The 14935-nt window shown below is 29.1% G+C and overlaps 1 pseudogene; it reads right to left on the minus strand.

The window, feature by feature from the left end:
- Positions 1–2286: 2286 nt before the first annotated feature.
- LOC113555628 lies at positions 2287–12854 on the minus strand (annotated as a pseudogene).
- Between the last annotated feature and the right edge of the window lie 2081 nt (positions 12855–14935).

The raw sequence follows: 14935 nt of genomic DNA on the forward strand, positions 1-14935 counted from the left end.
TTCATTTTGGAATACTCTGTATAATAACTGTACTAAGTGTAGCTACCCTATGTGCAATAACGCCAGGTTCACATCGCATGGATGTGATCGCATTTATATCCAAGTGATATAAAAAGTCAGTGCACATTTGAACTTCTATATACCGTTAAATAGACTACAGATGATTATAAATAATTTTTGAAGTCCCAAAGAACTCGCGATAAAAAATCTCTGAGATAATATTTGTGCGACTTTATATAGAAGTTACATGGTTTAATATTAACCATTATATCTCTCCGAGAAGTCGCATATACATCACATAAAACTGAAAGGAAAAATGAATTATGAGTATATAAATAGGTAACTAAAATAAATCAGGTTGTAACTAATGTTTTCGAACAAAATTTAATTATATATTTACTTCCTACCTACTTATTTCTTTTATTTATTATTAATATAAAATGTATGGTTTCAAAATCTTAATAGATAGTCTGTCTCACTTTAAAAAAATATTCAAATATAAAAAATACATTAGAAAAAAGTATTTGAAAACAGAATATATTTAGAACCTACCTATTGTGTCTTAATACTTTTTTTAAATGTATTTAGAATGCGTATTACAGTACCTAAGTACTTAAAAAGTATTTGAAAATACTTTACTAGATTGCAGAGAACAACTATGTTCACAGATTGATTGAGAATAAAGCTACAGTTGTTAATAAAGGTCAATTTAAAAAGTTACCTTTCAACCATTCTACAAAACGTAGTGTGACTTTAAGTGTTTAAAATGAGGGCCTTTCAAACTAAAATGCACGGTTGATCTTTTTGAGGCAGTCAGATACTGACTACATTACACGAGTCTAAACACTCTAAATACTTTACAATACCATCACGAATGTATCTCAGTAGCATGTCCCAGTAGGTTAGGCGTAGGTTCAGTAAGTTAGGGGTACTAGGTGCGAATCTCCCCAGCGTAGCCGGTATCCCCCTATCGCCCTGATGAGAACTTTTTTTTCATTTTTTTTCTGGATATTAATTTTGTACGTTCACTTTATGCGAAGTCAGTGCGATGAAAATGGGTAGTCCCAACCTGACTGGTTATGGAAGTTATAATGTGACGTAACATAGAACATTGGCATACGACATCGCATGCAGTAACTTCGCGAAACTGTTACTAAAACAATTATAGTATATTAAATCATTTTCGATTTTTTATAATATAAATAGTATTGTTAAACTGTATATTTTATTCAAATTAATGTTTTAAATTATTTAATTTTATTAATAATAATATATATTTTTTATATAATTTTACATTTTTAACTTATATTCTGCTAATATTTATGTATATACAAATAAAATTAATTATAACTAAATTTGCAGGGAATGTGTCAATATGTAAAGTCTAATCAGTTATTAACATACAACCAAAACATTTTTAAAAACAATTTTCGTTTTGTTTCCAAAGACCGATTATAAGTACCTACTTTAAAGATTATTCATTTTTTTAAAGTACATTTTACAGTAATATTGTAATGTAAAATTATTATAAATAATAATAAGCTATCAATATTTTTTTTTATGACTTTGTTTGAGTACAGAGTGATTATTTTATCATTGAACACTCATTATTGCAAGATCAATTAACATTTTTGAAAATATTTTTCTTGCTTAATTTACAAACAAAATAAAATACATTTTTTTTTAAATATGGTTTTATTGTTCTTAATATTGTTGTCGTTAAAAAATTTCAAGTTTTTACTTTTTGGAATGACAATAGATTTTTAATTGATTTTAAATAGGCATAGATAATTTTTCTAAAAGTTTTTAAAATAAGTACCTAAGTATTCGAGTAAAAACCTACTTCAAAAGTATTTGAATGTTGTTGGAAGTACTTACATAACTAAAGAAGTTACATGACATTCATAGCAATACTATAAAATATATACTTGAACATTCAATCCCTAAAATTATTAAAATGTATGACCTACAAACTCCAAAAAATTCTCTAATAAATTAGTAACACTTTGGTCAAATCATAGCATAAATCACACTACGGTGGCTATAGTCTATAAATATGTTTTATATATTTGTATCTTTAATAATAATGTTTATTTTTTGTTATATTCTATTACATATTTTATTATAATCAATCATTTAAATTGTATAAGGTTATTTAATTATTTAAAACAATATATGAAATATTATCAGAAATATACATTTTTTTTTTTAATAATTATACTTATTATTATTATAATTTTTTTGCATGCAAAAAAAAACCGAAAAGGAGAATATATGGCTCCATCATTATCTCTCATAAGCAATCCAATGATCGAATACACATAACGCGATGGCGATCGCCAACAGTAGTATTGTCAAGTCTGACAAGGATATAAAAGCGAGTTGGCTGTCTATGCTGGTTGTCGGCACCTTGTTCAACTCATCCACTCTGAGCAGCACTATCCGTTGACCTACTTCCGGCCATATCGGAGACTTAGCTTGAAACTCTTCTTCTACGATGTTCAAATCCGTTTTTCCTGATTTTATAAACAAATGTCGTGCATATAATTTATAATAATAATAATAATAATAAAATGTTTTTTAAAATTTTAGATCTGACATCACTCACTAAAACTCTCGTACTCGACAACTTTTTGGAACGAGAAGCCATCCCCACCTTCTGACAGATAACTACTAATGATTATTGTGTAATTGTCGTTTAAATTCAATTTTTCATATACGGGCACAGGGCAATTTCCACACCTAGCGTAAATGGACTGCACACGCTTACCACTGGGCTGACTAAAGTCTATTACGACCTTTAATCCTGTTGGATAATTTATAAAACGAGTATTAGAGTAGTCAGATTACTAAGTACTTAATAATTTGTATTTTATAGCAAATTTATAATATATTTTATATATTTAATTTACAACATTTATCACGAACAGATCGTAGATATTGTCATGTGCACGTTCTATAAAATAAAAGATAAAATATAAAAGTAATAAGATTTTTTTTTGGTTTATACCAAATTTGTTCATTTACCCGAAACCTGAAGAAATTCACCGTTTGCCACCGTTGTACTGTACCGTCGAACGGAGTACTCAAAAGCTGTCCAAATGTCCAAACCCTTAGTCGTAATTTTACCTACGTCGTCTTGAAATGGCATCGACGACAGCAAATCGCCAAAAGTGACGTTACCTTAAATAATAACAACGATCACATACAATATGATGATTTAAATCTAGTACGTTTTAATTAATATATTTCTATTTTGTTTGTATGTTTAGTTTACCTCTTTTATTGATATTATTCATGTTTGTCCGTATACCGCCAGCTTGTAATAACGCTATCGGCGCGTCGGTCCAGTATTTGTCCAAGTCAAACGATTTGATATTATTTCGAATATTCTGTACACAATCCAATTTTTTTTTTTATTTTACCATAATTAATCAATATATTATTATTGCTTTTATTAGTTATTACTCACGTAATCTACGAAAGAATCCGTTATGAAATTTCCCAGATTACATTCTCTAAATCTACAGTATTCATTGATACCTTCTAAGAATACACTTGTCGAACCAATCACTTGTTTAGTCTTCTCCTCAATCACTTTGCTCATGGTTTTTACTTCGTTCAATAGTTCGGGGTCTATAACAATACAATATAAATTATTGTGCTATCTTAGTCCTGTGTAAGTATATAAATGTAATGATAGTAATGATACAATGAACAATGTTTAACAAAGTTATGTTCGTCAAATTTATATCAGACGCTTATGCTACAACCTTAAGACATACTTCACAATACAAATATGTGACATTACTTTTTCATTTACAGAATATGTTACCTATCAGTACTACCTTGACGTAGCACCGGCACACACATCAAACACCTAAAAATGGGTACCTACCTATCAAAATATGGCTACGAATTTTTCTTTTTTTATATACACATTATAATTTACAACATCTGTTTTTCCAGGCTTTCGGAAGATACAAAAAAAAAAAAACTATAGTGCTGAAATTAAAACTTTTGATTCAAACTAAGATTTCCCACAAATGCTATACAATATTCAAAAATAACTAATTATATCTATGCAAATGTAAATATATCGAATCCGATAAATATATTTTTATTTTTGCCAACAAATATACATCATTAGTATCCATAATGTATACTAACTAGGATAAATTGAGATGATTTTTGAAAAAAATTTTATCTTTGTAATGTTAAACTCACTTTCACCTTGACGAGCTGTATTAGAGTTAAAATATATTTTATAATAACATTATAAAAAATATAATTTTGATTATACCTTGTTCGATAGTGGAATCTAATAAAATCGGGTTCCCGTAACTTTTGACAACTTCACCGGCTTCGTCGAACTCCATCCACAATTTTCCCAAATATTTTGTGACGTAATATGCATGGACGACGGGCACCTTCCTATTAGTGCTTGGTTGTTTCACCCAAATAGGATAAGGACCAACAGGCTTGTCGATGTCCGGTGGATTTCCTTTGAAAGAAAATAACCGATTTTAGTTATTATAATTTTATCCGATGAGTATACAGGTTATATTTAAATATATGATATGCTATTATGATATTGTAAATATTTCGCTGTAAATTATATAATTTTGTAATTGGGTATGTATAATATGATGAGTTACGCATTTACATAAAAGTATAACTACCTATCGTCCAAACTTCAGATAATACAATTTAATTAATACAGTCAATTAACTGGAAAATCAGTATTTCTAATCCAAAATGTTGTGTGAATATATTTTTAGTGCACTTTTTTAATGTAATAAATGATAAAATGGCCTTCCTGTGCGTTATGATTTAGAAAAAAAATTATGGATTTGAAAATTTTTCAAAATTTGATAATAGACATTTTATAAAGTTAATTATTGATATTAATTAATTGAAATTGTTATGAAATTAAAATGGATGAGAACAACCAAATTTCAAAAATATAACATATTACACAATTTTATGGTTTACACATTCTTTAGTGCATAATATATCTTTATGTATGTATGGCCGTATAGATTAGGTATATTTTAAAATAACTGTAATACGTCTTTGCGGGATTACTGAATTTTCAATTAATTAGTATAATACTGTATATATTAAAATAAATCACGACGGCAAGTATTGAGTATGTTTACCTGTGTACAAAAACGAATGTGAATGTCCACCAATCACCAAATCGATGTCCTCGACGTCTCTGGCTATCTGTGTATCCATTTCTAATCCGGAATGTCCAAGCGCTATAAGAATGTCCACGCCATCATTTTTCAGACGTTTTGCCTCAGCCACAATCGACGGAATCTCAGGTAATATTTTCACGTTGCCCACTCGTGTTATAACCTTGAAAATATATGTTTTAATTAGAGATGAAGAATTTACGTAAAAAAAAATATTGGTACCTAAATTTACCAAAAAAGTGGTTGAAATAGTAAAATAGCTAAATCTTAGAGCTATTGCTTTGATTTTTAAATACCATTTTTATTTCTATTTTTATACTTGTCAAATTTAGTTCAATATTAGTACATATTATGAATACTAAATTATTCATGATACAATTAATAAATTAATTATATTAAACTATCAAAATTATCACAGCATTTTCTTTATATTTTTTTATTGTTGTTAAAATAACTAATAAATAATAATAGCGACAAAAAACTATAGAAATTATAGTAAATTAGCAAATACATCAATATGACAAATGATACAATTACAGTAAGTTCTTTTGGCGGTTCACCTACCTACATTAATATAAAATAATATGACTAGCTCAATAATTATTGTATTATATTATCAGTTGATAAAAAATTATCTTTTTATAATTCTGGAAAAGCGTTTTTGATTCCATTTGGTTAGAGGAGCCACACATTATTTAAACACTAACCAGTAAAGAAAGGTCGGTACATTTTTTATCTGTAAAAATTTGCATAGTAAATTAGTAAATTTACAACACTCACATATCTAGTTTTAATCAATCGTCCGGCGGGTAATACTCACGTTCATTAGAGTTTAATGTTAAATGCATGATGATTCACTGTTTACGGATAATATAAATCTATATATACATATCTATATATGAATTCAAATATAATTATTAAAACAATAACGTAACCAGATACAAAAGTTTTATTTTTATTAATTCTCAAAGATTGATGAATGAAATATTCATCCTTATTCCTAATACAAAACAAATAACAATATGATGGTATATATATTTTAATTTTAAACTATTTCAACTAACGACAAGAGTAACTGCTTGTGTATCATAACTTTATTTTGTACACTTCAATAAAATATATAGAGCAAATAAAAAATACTATACTACTGAACAATAATGTAAAATATACATCCTGGTACTTGCCTCGTAGTGATTCAGATACACATTCCAATGAGCCTTACACACATAGTTGCGTTTTACCATCGAACGAAATCATAACAAAAAACAATAACACGTTGAATAAAAATACCTTCAAAAATATTTTAAAAATCAACCATAATTTCCAGTCCTCTTACGCAGTCTTACCTCTTACGCTCTAGTTTTTAAATATCTCAACCAATATAGTGGAAGGAAGTGATTATCATCTACAATCTTACAAATAGACAATAAATGCATCAAATATACGTTTTCTCTTGACATCCTTTTATTTTCACGCAATATAGAATTTAAAACATTCAGCCAATATATAAGGATATAATCACATATATCATTATGTAAAAAAAATTTAATTTATAATGAATTGCAATGGGAAATAATAAATACATATTATGATGTTTTAAATATTTAATAGAACAGAGATTTTGTAATACAAATAAAGCTGAAAAGAAATAAACTAATCTATAATTTATCGATATGCTCGTATCAATATAAATATAATTTATGAAAAAATTTACTATTTAATGGAAAATGTGGGCTATATGCCCTGGTAAATGCAATTAAAATGACAAAAAAAAATATATATATATAAAAATTATTACGCTAGGATGCTAGGTAGCTATGTCATATTAAATTTATTGAATTTAGTATTTACCAGAACTTTCAAACTACCAATGGAATAATAACCAACTAGCCAGTGTATTGAAATATTATGGTTTTGATACTTATACAATATATTCTGACAACACTGGAGAAGGCTTTGTTAACAACCTAGGATTTAACACACCTGCGATAGTATTATACATATATGTAATACAAAATAAAATAAAATCTCAAAATGAATAATAGGTACACACAGAAAATTAAATTTTAATGTACAATATAAGATATAGATATTAATTAGACTAAATATGAAAAATATGATTGAACTCATAATAGAGCTGTATTTAATAAAAACAATAATATTACACTCGAACTAGAAAAAATACAATATGTCAATGAAAGAACACGAATAAACATATGTCTGATCAAAAAACGCCAACTCTTTTCGAACAATAAATTATAAAAAATGTAATGAGTACTTAAATTATTTTCGTTTTTATGTATTAAAATCATTTATTTTTTTAAATTAACAATTACAATTAAAGCTATTATTTTAAAAATTTGTTCATAATTTTAATCTGCCCAGTACTCCACATTCCAAAAAATATTAAGATATTTACAGATTCTTATAAAAAAATCAGCGTTTCAATCAAAATTGTTTAAACTTTAAAATTTAAAGCATGCAATTTGTGTTTCGCTAAAATAACTTTATTATTCTTACAAAATCAAAAACCTAATTTTCTTTAACTTGGTCAATTTTCACACTATTTCAATTAATATTTTTAATTGTTTTCAAAAAGGCTACATTAAACATTTAGAACATGCCATATAATTAGAATTAATATAATATAATGATTTTCTACGGAGATCCGGGACTATGGGGTTCTACTATACAAAATAGAATTGAAAATAAATAATGTAAATTATTTAATTGAACTCATCTTGTACAATAAATTAACCAAAGACATCACATTTACATTAGACGAATGGAAATAACACTTCAGACAAAATAACGAAAGATGAACGAAGATAATTAATCTACAAAACAAAAAATGTTAAATAACACAGCATAGTAATAAAAAATACATTACAATTTCCATTATATTTATACTCAAAAATATACTAAACAGCATATACCTATCTTTTATGCTAAGCATTTATAAAATAATGTAGATACATAGCGGGATTCATTATTATACACAACGGTTCTGCTACCAAGTTAAACATTGGGTACCTAGATATACATGTAATGTCGTTTAATACTACTTAAAACGTAGATTAATGCACTACGTCACTACAACCAAAAAAAATGGAAAAACTCCCGACACTCAAACTACTTCAAAAAACAAGAAATTTAACAGATAAAATATCAACAACGTTACATTGGTAATAACCAATAATGAAATATACCTACCACCATCATCGACGGAAAACAAACGGTTAGAAACGAATATTTTTAAAAATGCATAAAATATACAAAATTATAATATAGGTGTACGCATAAAATAATCAGTAACGTAGACATTATTTTTGAAGGGGGGGGGATAAAAACAAAAAAGCTAAATGGGAGAGGAAAATTGAAAAATCCCCTACCCTCCCAAAACTTTTTACTTTGGTAGTAAAGTATAGGAACAAACGAGGAACAATGAATATAATTTGAATTGATTCAAAATTCACATTAAACACAATATAGAAAAGATTATCCACTCCAATACTCTATTAAGTCAAAAATTCTGTATTATAAAATGCTACATCATAAAATGTATAAAAATAATAATTAAATTAACAAATCTAGTTTTCTCTTTTTTTTTTGTTGCTAATTAGTCTAAAACTTCTGCTGTAATTAAATATTTCTATAAACTGGCATAAGTGTTAGGTCATTTAGCCGTACCTGCAACAAATACATTTTCACACATTTTCAACAATCCCGTGAGTGTCTTTTTTTAGATTTCAGATAAATGAATGGTAGGTCCGTACTATGTACTATGCATACGCAGCAGCCCGTAGCGATAATGTGACCATTAGTCATTTCTCATAACTGAATAACCGCAACGATAATATCTGATAACATTTTAAACACAGACTCACAGTGGAAGCATATCCCTTTTAGCCGAGCCTACATACATATTACATATAAAGTATTGTCTCCATAAATAATAAGTTAAGCCATAATAAAGTATAATCATTGTCGTCATTGACCATTTCGACTAAATAAACATTACTTTGCTACAAATAAAATAAAATAAAATTATAATGGTATTCAGAATTGACAGAATTGTCAAAACCCAATATCTGAAATATCTCGATAGAATCATATGACAAACTATTACCCTATAGTGCATACTGCATAATGCAAGTAAAAACACAAAATAATAAAAAGCCAATGGGGATCTGACCCCTCGCCCCCCTTTGTATACGCCACTGAAAAATAATATATATCATATAATATATTATGAATTTATGATATGTACCTTATATCAAGATTATTCGGCACATAATATAAATATAAACCAAACCAAGCCTTAAAAACGGTCAATCATCAGTGTTCTCCTGACACTCCTTTATTTTTAACAAAGTAATTCACTTAACGTACGTCTATTCCGCACACTCTCAATAGTATTCCATCTCATAGCCTGTATAGGTATTTACATTCTTTTAGATTTCGAGGAATACTAAAATTATTCGAATACAAGACTAAATGTCCAATGTCTATCTTTATAATTTATATTATTATTGAAGTTTTGAATCAATTGTAAAAGCAACAACGATACCATCTTAAAGGTAAGTATCTATATTCACATCGGTATGTGTATTGGGGACACTATAAAAAACAGTCGAAGAATAATGTACACTTAAACACGTATTATACACGAGAATGTCTACACGATAGACACGCCACGAAAGATGGGCGGGCTATTGTTGTAATTTGAATACCCTTTTTGCACTCGACTTATTGTTAATAGCAGTTGTGTGTTTATTATTCTCTAATTTCTCTATAATATACCTACTATTTTTCTCTCCCTTTTATTCGTATATTTAATACGCACATTGAAAACGGAAGTTAATCGTTTCCGCCAAATCGGATTCTTCATAAATTATACTTGAAAAACCATTTAGAGTTCACAATGTCATCCATAGCTACGTATTAAACTATTTTTCATTTTTAAGCAGTTGCTACTTTTTGTCTATCAATATTATAGTATACAATCATATAAAGAGCCCATTACAATTTTGTGTTCTACAGTAATACATTTAAACAACTTTTATATAAAAATAAATGTATAGACTATAAAATTGAATAAAATCACATTATCATTAACATACCTGTTTTACTAATTAAACTATTATTGCCATCAGTGTGAATAGTCTTAAGTATAGTACGGGTTTTGACTAAATGTTTATATTTATAGGTATATAGTGAAATATTTGTTTGTACCAATTCGCATGTAAAATTAAATGAAAATCTTTAGGTTTCCACGTTTACTAGTTAAAAATTCTATTAAAAAAAATTCTATTTTATAAAATAATTCACAGTAAGGTTAATTTATATGGTGAATACGCCTCATATGAAATCACCACAAACCATACGAATTATGCGCGCTCGACAATAATGAAACTCAGTTTAACCACTTATCGTTTTACGATACGTATTGTAATTTACTATTTTTATACTTTGTGATCAAAAGTAATAGGTATCCACCCAATCGATTTAACGTTAACGAGGAAAAGACCTTTTTACCTTTTTAGCAAGAATAATAATTGGGATACCTAGACGGAAAATCTTTGTTTTGGCGGAAACGATGCGTGCTTTTAAAACTCGCTCCTTTCAATCTCTCATCCATTGATTAGTGTTGGTTTTCTTTTTTCGTAGACGATTTTAAATTTTTAATTATTACTTCAAATTATTATTTTTTTCAATGTTTCCGAGGCTAAATTACATTAATTTACCGAGAAATAATATAATAATAATATATAATAATTTTAATAAAAGAATCAGTCTGTATAATTTTATAATAATTTTAAGTTTATCGGAAAGGCGTGTATATATATATATTGGTAGGTGTAATGCTTACCGCTGTCTCTGGTGTCAAGTATCCGATAATTCCGATTTTACGACCATTTACCGTCAAAACTTTAGATTTCATCAAGTTTGGCTGGCTGGCCAATGACGGTTCGTTGGTTAGATCGAGATTACTAACTACTACCGGAATAGTTATGTTTTGTATAAACGATTCAACATCTTCCACGCCATCGTCGAATTCGTGATTTCCCAAACACTATAACAAATTATGGTCAAAAATATATAAAAATATTAAGAATAATAACTAATTATATTAATTATAATTTATATTCACAATTATAAATTTAATAAAGAACATCATTCTATGTTGAATATCACACTTAGTATCTTTGAGAAAAATCATTATAAATCAATGTGAATTTTAACAGTAATTAATATAATAATTGTAGTTATTATGTACTATAGCTACAATTTTTTTTTTAATTCAAAAGTTTTAAAAAATATTTTTGCAATTTGGTTTTTTTAATTTTCTAGATGATCTTTTTTTTGAACATATTTTTTAAAACAGTTTAAAAATATGTACATGTATATTTCATGAAAATCGATTAAATATTGTAGATATTAGTTAACGTATGATTTAACGGCGTAAGTAATGAGTTATTTCATTGATTTGTTTAATGTTAAAAGCTTGGTAATGTCGAAATATTACGATCACATAATTGCACACGGGGATAGGTCAGGTATGTAGATTAAAGAATGCACAAATTGTTGACCACATCATTAACGTTAAAAAATGTTAAGAATGTCGGAGTTAAATACGTCAACTATCTGTTACAAATGATGAAGGTCACTTCGAAAATGTACGAAAAATAATGTTATAAATATTATCGCATTTAAATCATCTTTTTTAATTATTATTATTGTTAACAATTAAGATTAAAAATATTATTTTGAACTTTGTTCATATAATTTTAAATTTAAATTGTAATTATTAATATATTTAATCTCTACTGAGAGCTCTAATAATAATAGGATATTAATAGATTGTCGTAAAAGAAGAATTACGTATTTATTTGGTAGACACTATAATCAATTTGAACGAGGTACCTAAAGACTATGACAAATACGAAAATTTAGTATTAATAAGTAATAATAGTCATTAAAAATATTTATATATATATATACATGAGGTGGTATTTTCAACCGATTGAAAACGTCTTAAGAACGCGTTAGACTTAACGCGTCGTCGGCGCATATTTAAAAGTTGCTCTATACCAATCTAAATCAATTACCATTATTGTTCAAGGCGTTCAAAATCCTCGAGTATTTTTTTTTTCTCACAACTGACGGCCAAGGAGACCCACGTGGATATATTATTACAGTACTGGTATAAACAAGGGGGGTGAATGTGTGCTTTAGTAAGTTATCGTCGCGGATAGATAAAGCGCGATGACCCGGCCGCGAACTCACCATGACGTCGATGCCAAGCGCTCCGACCATACGCTCGACGGACCGCCACTTGAGTAACGTGTAGTACGCCGTGCCCTGGAACGTGTCGCCGGCGTTTGAGGAACAGCGTGCCGTCGGCGTCGGCGGTCCGGCGCTCCCGGTCGACGACCGTCTTGAGCCGCGCGAAACCGCCGTAACACGGCCGGCCGACCGATGCGCAATCCGCGCCGCCCGCGCGTCGATCTGATCGAACCGCGAGTGCATGTCGTTGGTGTGCAACACCAGCAGTCGGTAATGATTGTGAGCGCCCACCGCCGTGGACTGCAGCCACAGGAGCATTGCCACCGCCCGGAACACCAGCGGCCACTGCAGGCTGACGGCCATTTTTCCACAGCTCGGAACCGTTTCGATTTGAATTTGTGATATTATTTGAATGCCAACGCGAGTAGCGCACTTTGGGCGACGAGTCTTCGATGATGGACGAAAGAGAGAAGAGAGCAGAAACTTCGTCACATCGTTCGGAGTGTCGCGCGCGCGTTCGACTGGACGTATCGTACAACGCGCGGTCGGCTGCACGGCACCAGGATGTCGGACCGACCAGTCCGGCCTCCCACCCCACTCATCGATCACTTAAGCGTGGGCTTACACCCCGTCCACACACACCCTTCACCAGAAGAATCATCTGACAAAACTACATTTTATACGCACTATTCTTATAAAACCGAGTTAGTTTTATATAATGATCCCATAATAGTGGGTGTGGATCGAGAGTCTTAAAATCCATTTCAGATATATATATATATAATATATAGAGAGAGATTCACAATTGCTTGTATAGTCAAATTGAGCTGTAAACGAATTCTTATAGATCAATTTTTAAAAAGAGTTTGTAAAATAATAAAATTATAATTAATAACTTAAACAAGTTGAGATAATAATAATTAGGGCTCGGATCTCGATGCATTCGCATCTTTTTATGGAATGTTTTACACGATGCTTTCCGAGTTACAAATGTGTTTTGTAAAGAACTCCATGTTCTAACCACAACATTTTTTGTATTTCAGCGAAGCGTATACTTCATAGGGCATTTTGACGTTTTTAAATTTTTAGAACATTTTGAACTATTTTTCGTATTAGGACTTCATTAAAATATAAGTACTACATAGTATACTGCATAATATAAATATTTTTATTTTGAATTTAACATCCGTTTTAAAATTAGATAAGGGCAGTGGCGTCATTTGGGGGTGGGGGGCAACTTGGGCATTTGCCCTAGTCTAACACATTTTCTCATTTACATCAACCTTAAGTCAGCATATTTAAAAATTATAAGAAGTCTTATTTTTAACTACTAAATTGTTATAAATCATCATATTGAATATTGATATTTTATAAGTATTTAGATTTATTGTTGTATTTTTTAAAGAAGTATATTATATTATTAATCAAGATAGTTAGTATTTACATTACGTGACTGTAAATACTGCTAACTACTCGTAAATTCTCAGTATTAAAAGGTATACCTATTACCTATTTATTATTTATTTACACATTACTCAATTATTCTATATTTGACTTTCTAATTCTAATAAATATTTGCCAACATTTTTGTATTTAATACTTTAAAATCCTGTGTGTGACGTTCATATACCTGAAAATTTACCCCCCCCCCTCACAAACTATGACACTATTGTATGTGAACTGCGTGAAAACATTTTGAGTTGGCAAATCAGTTAGTAATTGCCCTGGACAAACAAAACCTGAAATTACGCCACCGAACAAGGGTGAAGTTGTATTAGTTGTAAATTGCTCTTATTGCACAGTTTCATGCAATGTAATTTAGAGGCGTCCCTAGACAGTTTTCATGGGGGGGGGGGCGAATCTATTTTTATAAATCAATAATTACCCTATTCGTATTTTTCAATAGTTTGAGCGAACTTAAGTCAATTTTACTAACTTATTTTTTTTTATAACAACTACATTACAAATAAGTTTACGTAATAAAGTATCATTCATAAATTCACCTTTAATAGTTTAATGTTTAATTTTTAGTGTTGTTAATAATGTTAGTACAATTAAGTACAATTGTATATAGTACAAACAATGAAATAATAAATAATAATAATAATAGTATATACGTACAACTATACAATAAAATCAATTTTTCGTTTGTTTTTTGCAAACTGGTCAATTACATAATTTACGTCTAATTCTATATTCTATGCACATGCATTAATGCTAGTCCAGTCAATCTAGTTATTACTTATTATCTTTATATAAACAGTAATAGTTATCCATAGATTATAATTATCATCTTTGTGGTGATTAGTTTTTCTACTTAGGTATAACGGTAAATTAAAATGTGGATCATTATTATTTTGTTGACATAATGAGAATAGTTTTATACATTAAAATGTTGTGGGGAGGGGGGCGACGCTCCTTTCCCATTCTTGAGACGGTGCCTA

This window comes from Rhopalosiphum maidis, chromosome 3, assembly GCF_003676215.2.
Source record: "Rhopalosiphum maidis isolate BTI-1 chromosome 3, ASM367621v3, whole genome shotgun sequence".
Taxonomy (NCBI): Eukaryota; Metazoa; Arthropoda; class Insecta; order Hemiptera; family Aphididae; genus Rhopalosiphum; species Rhopalosiphum maidis.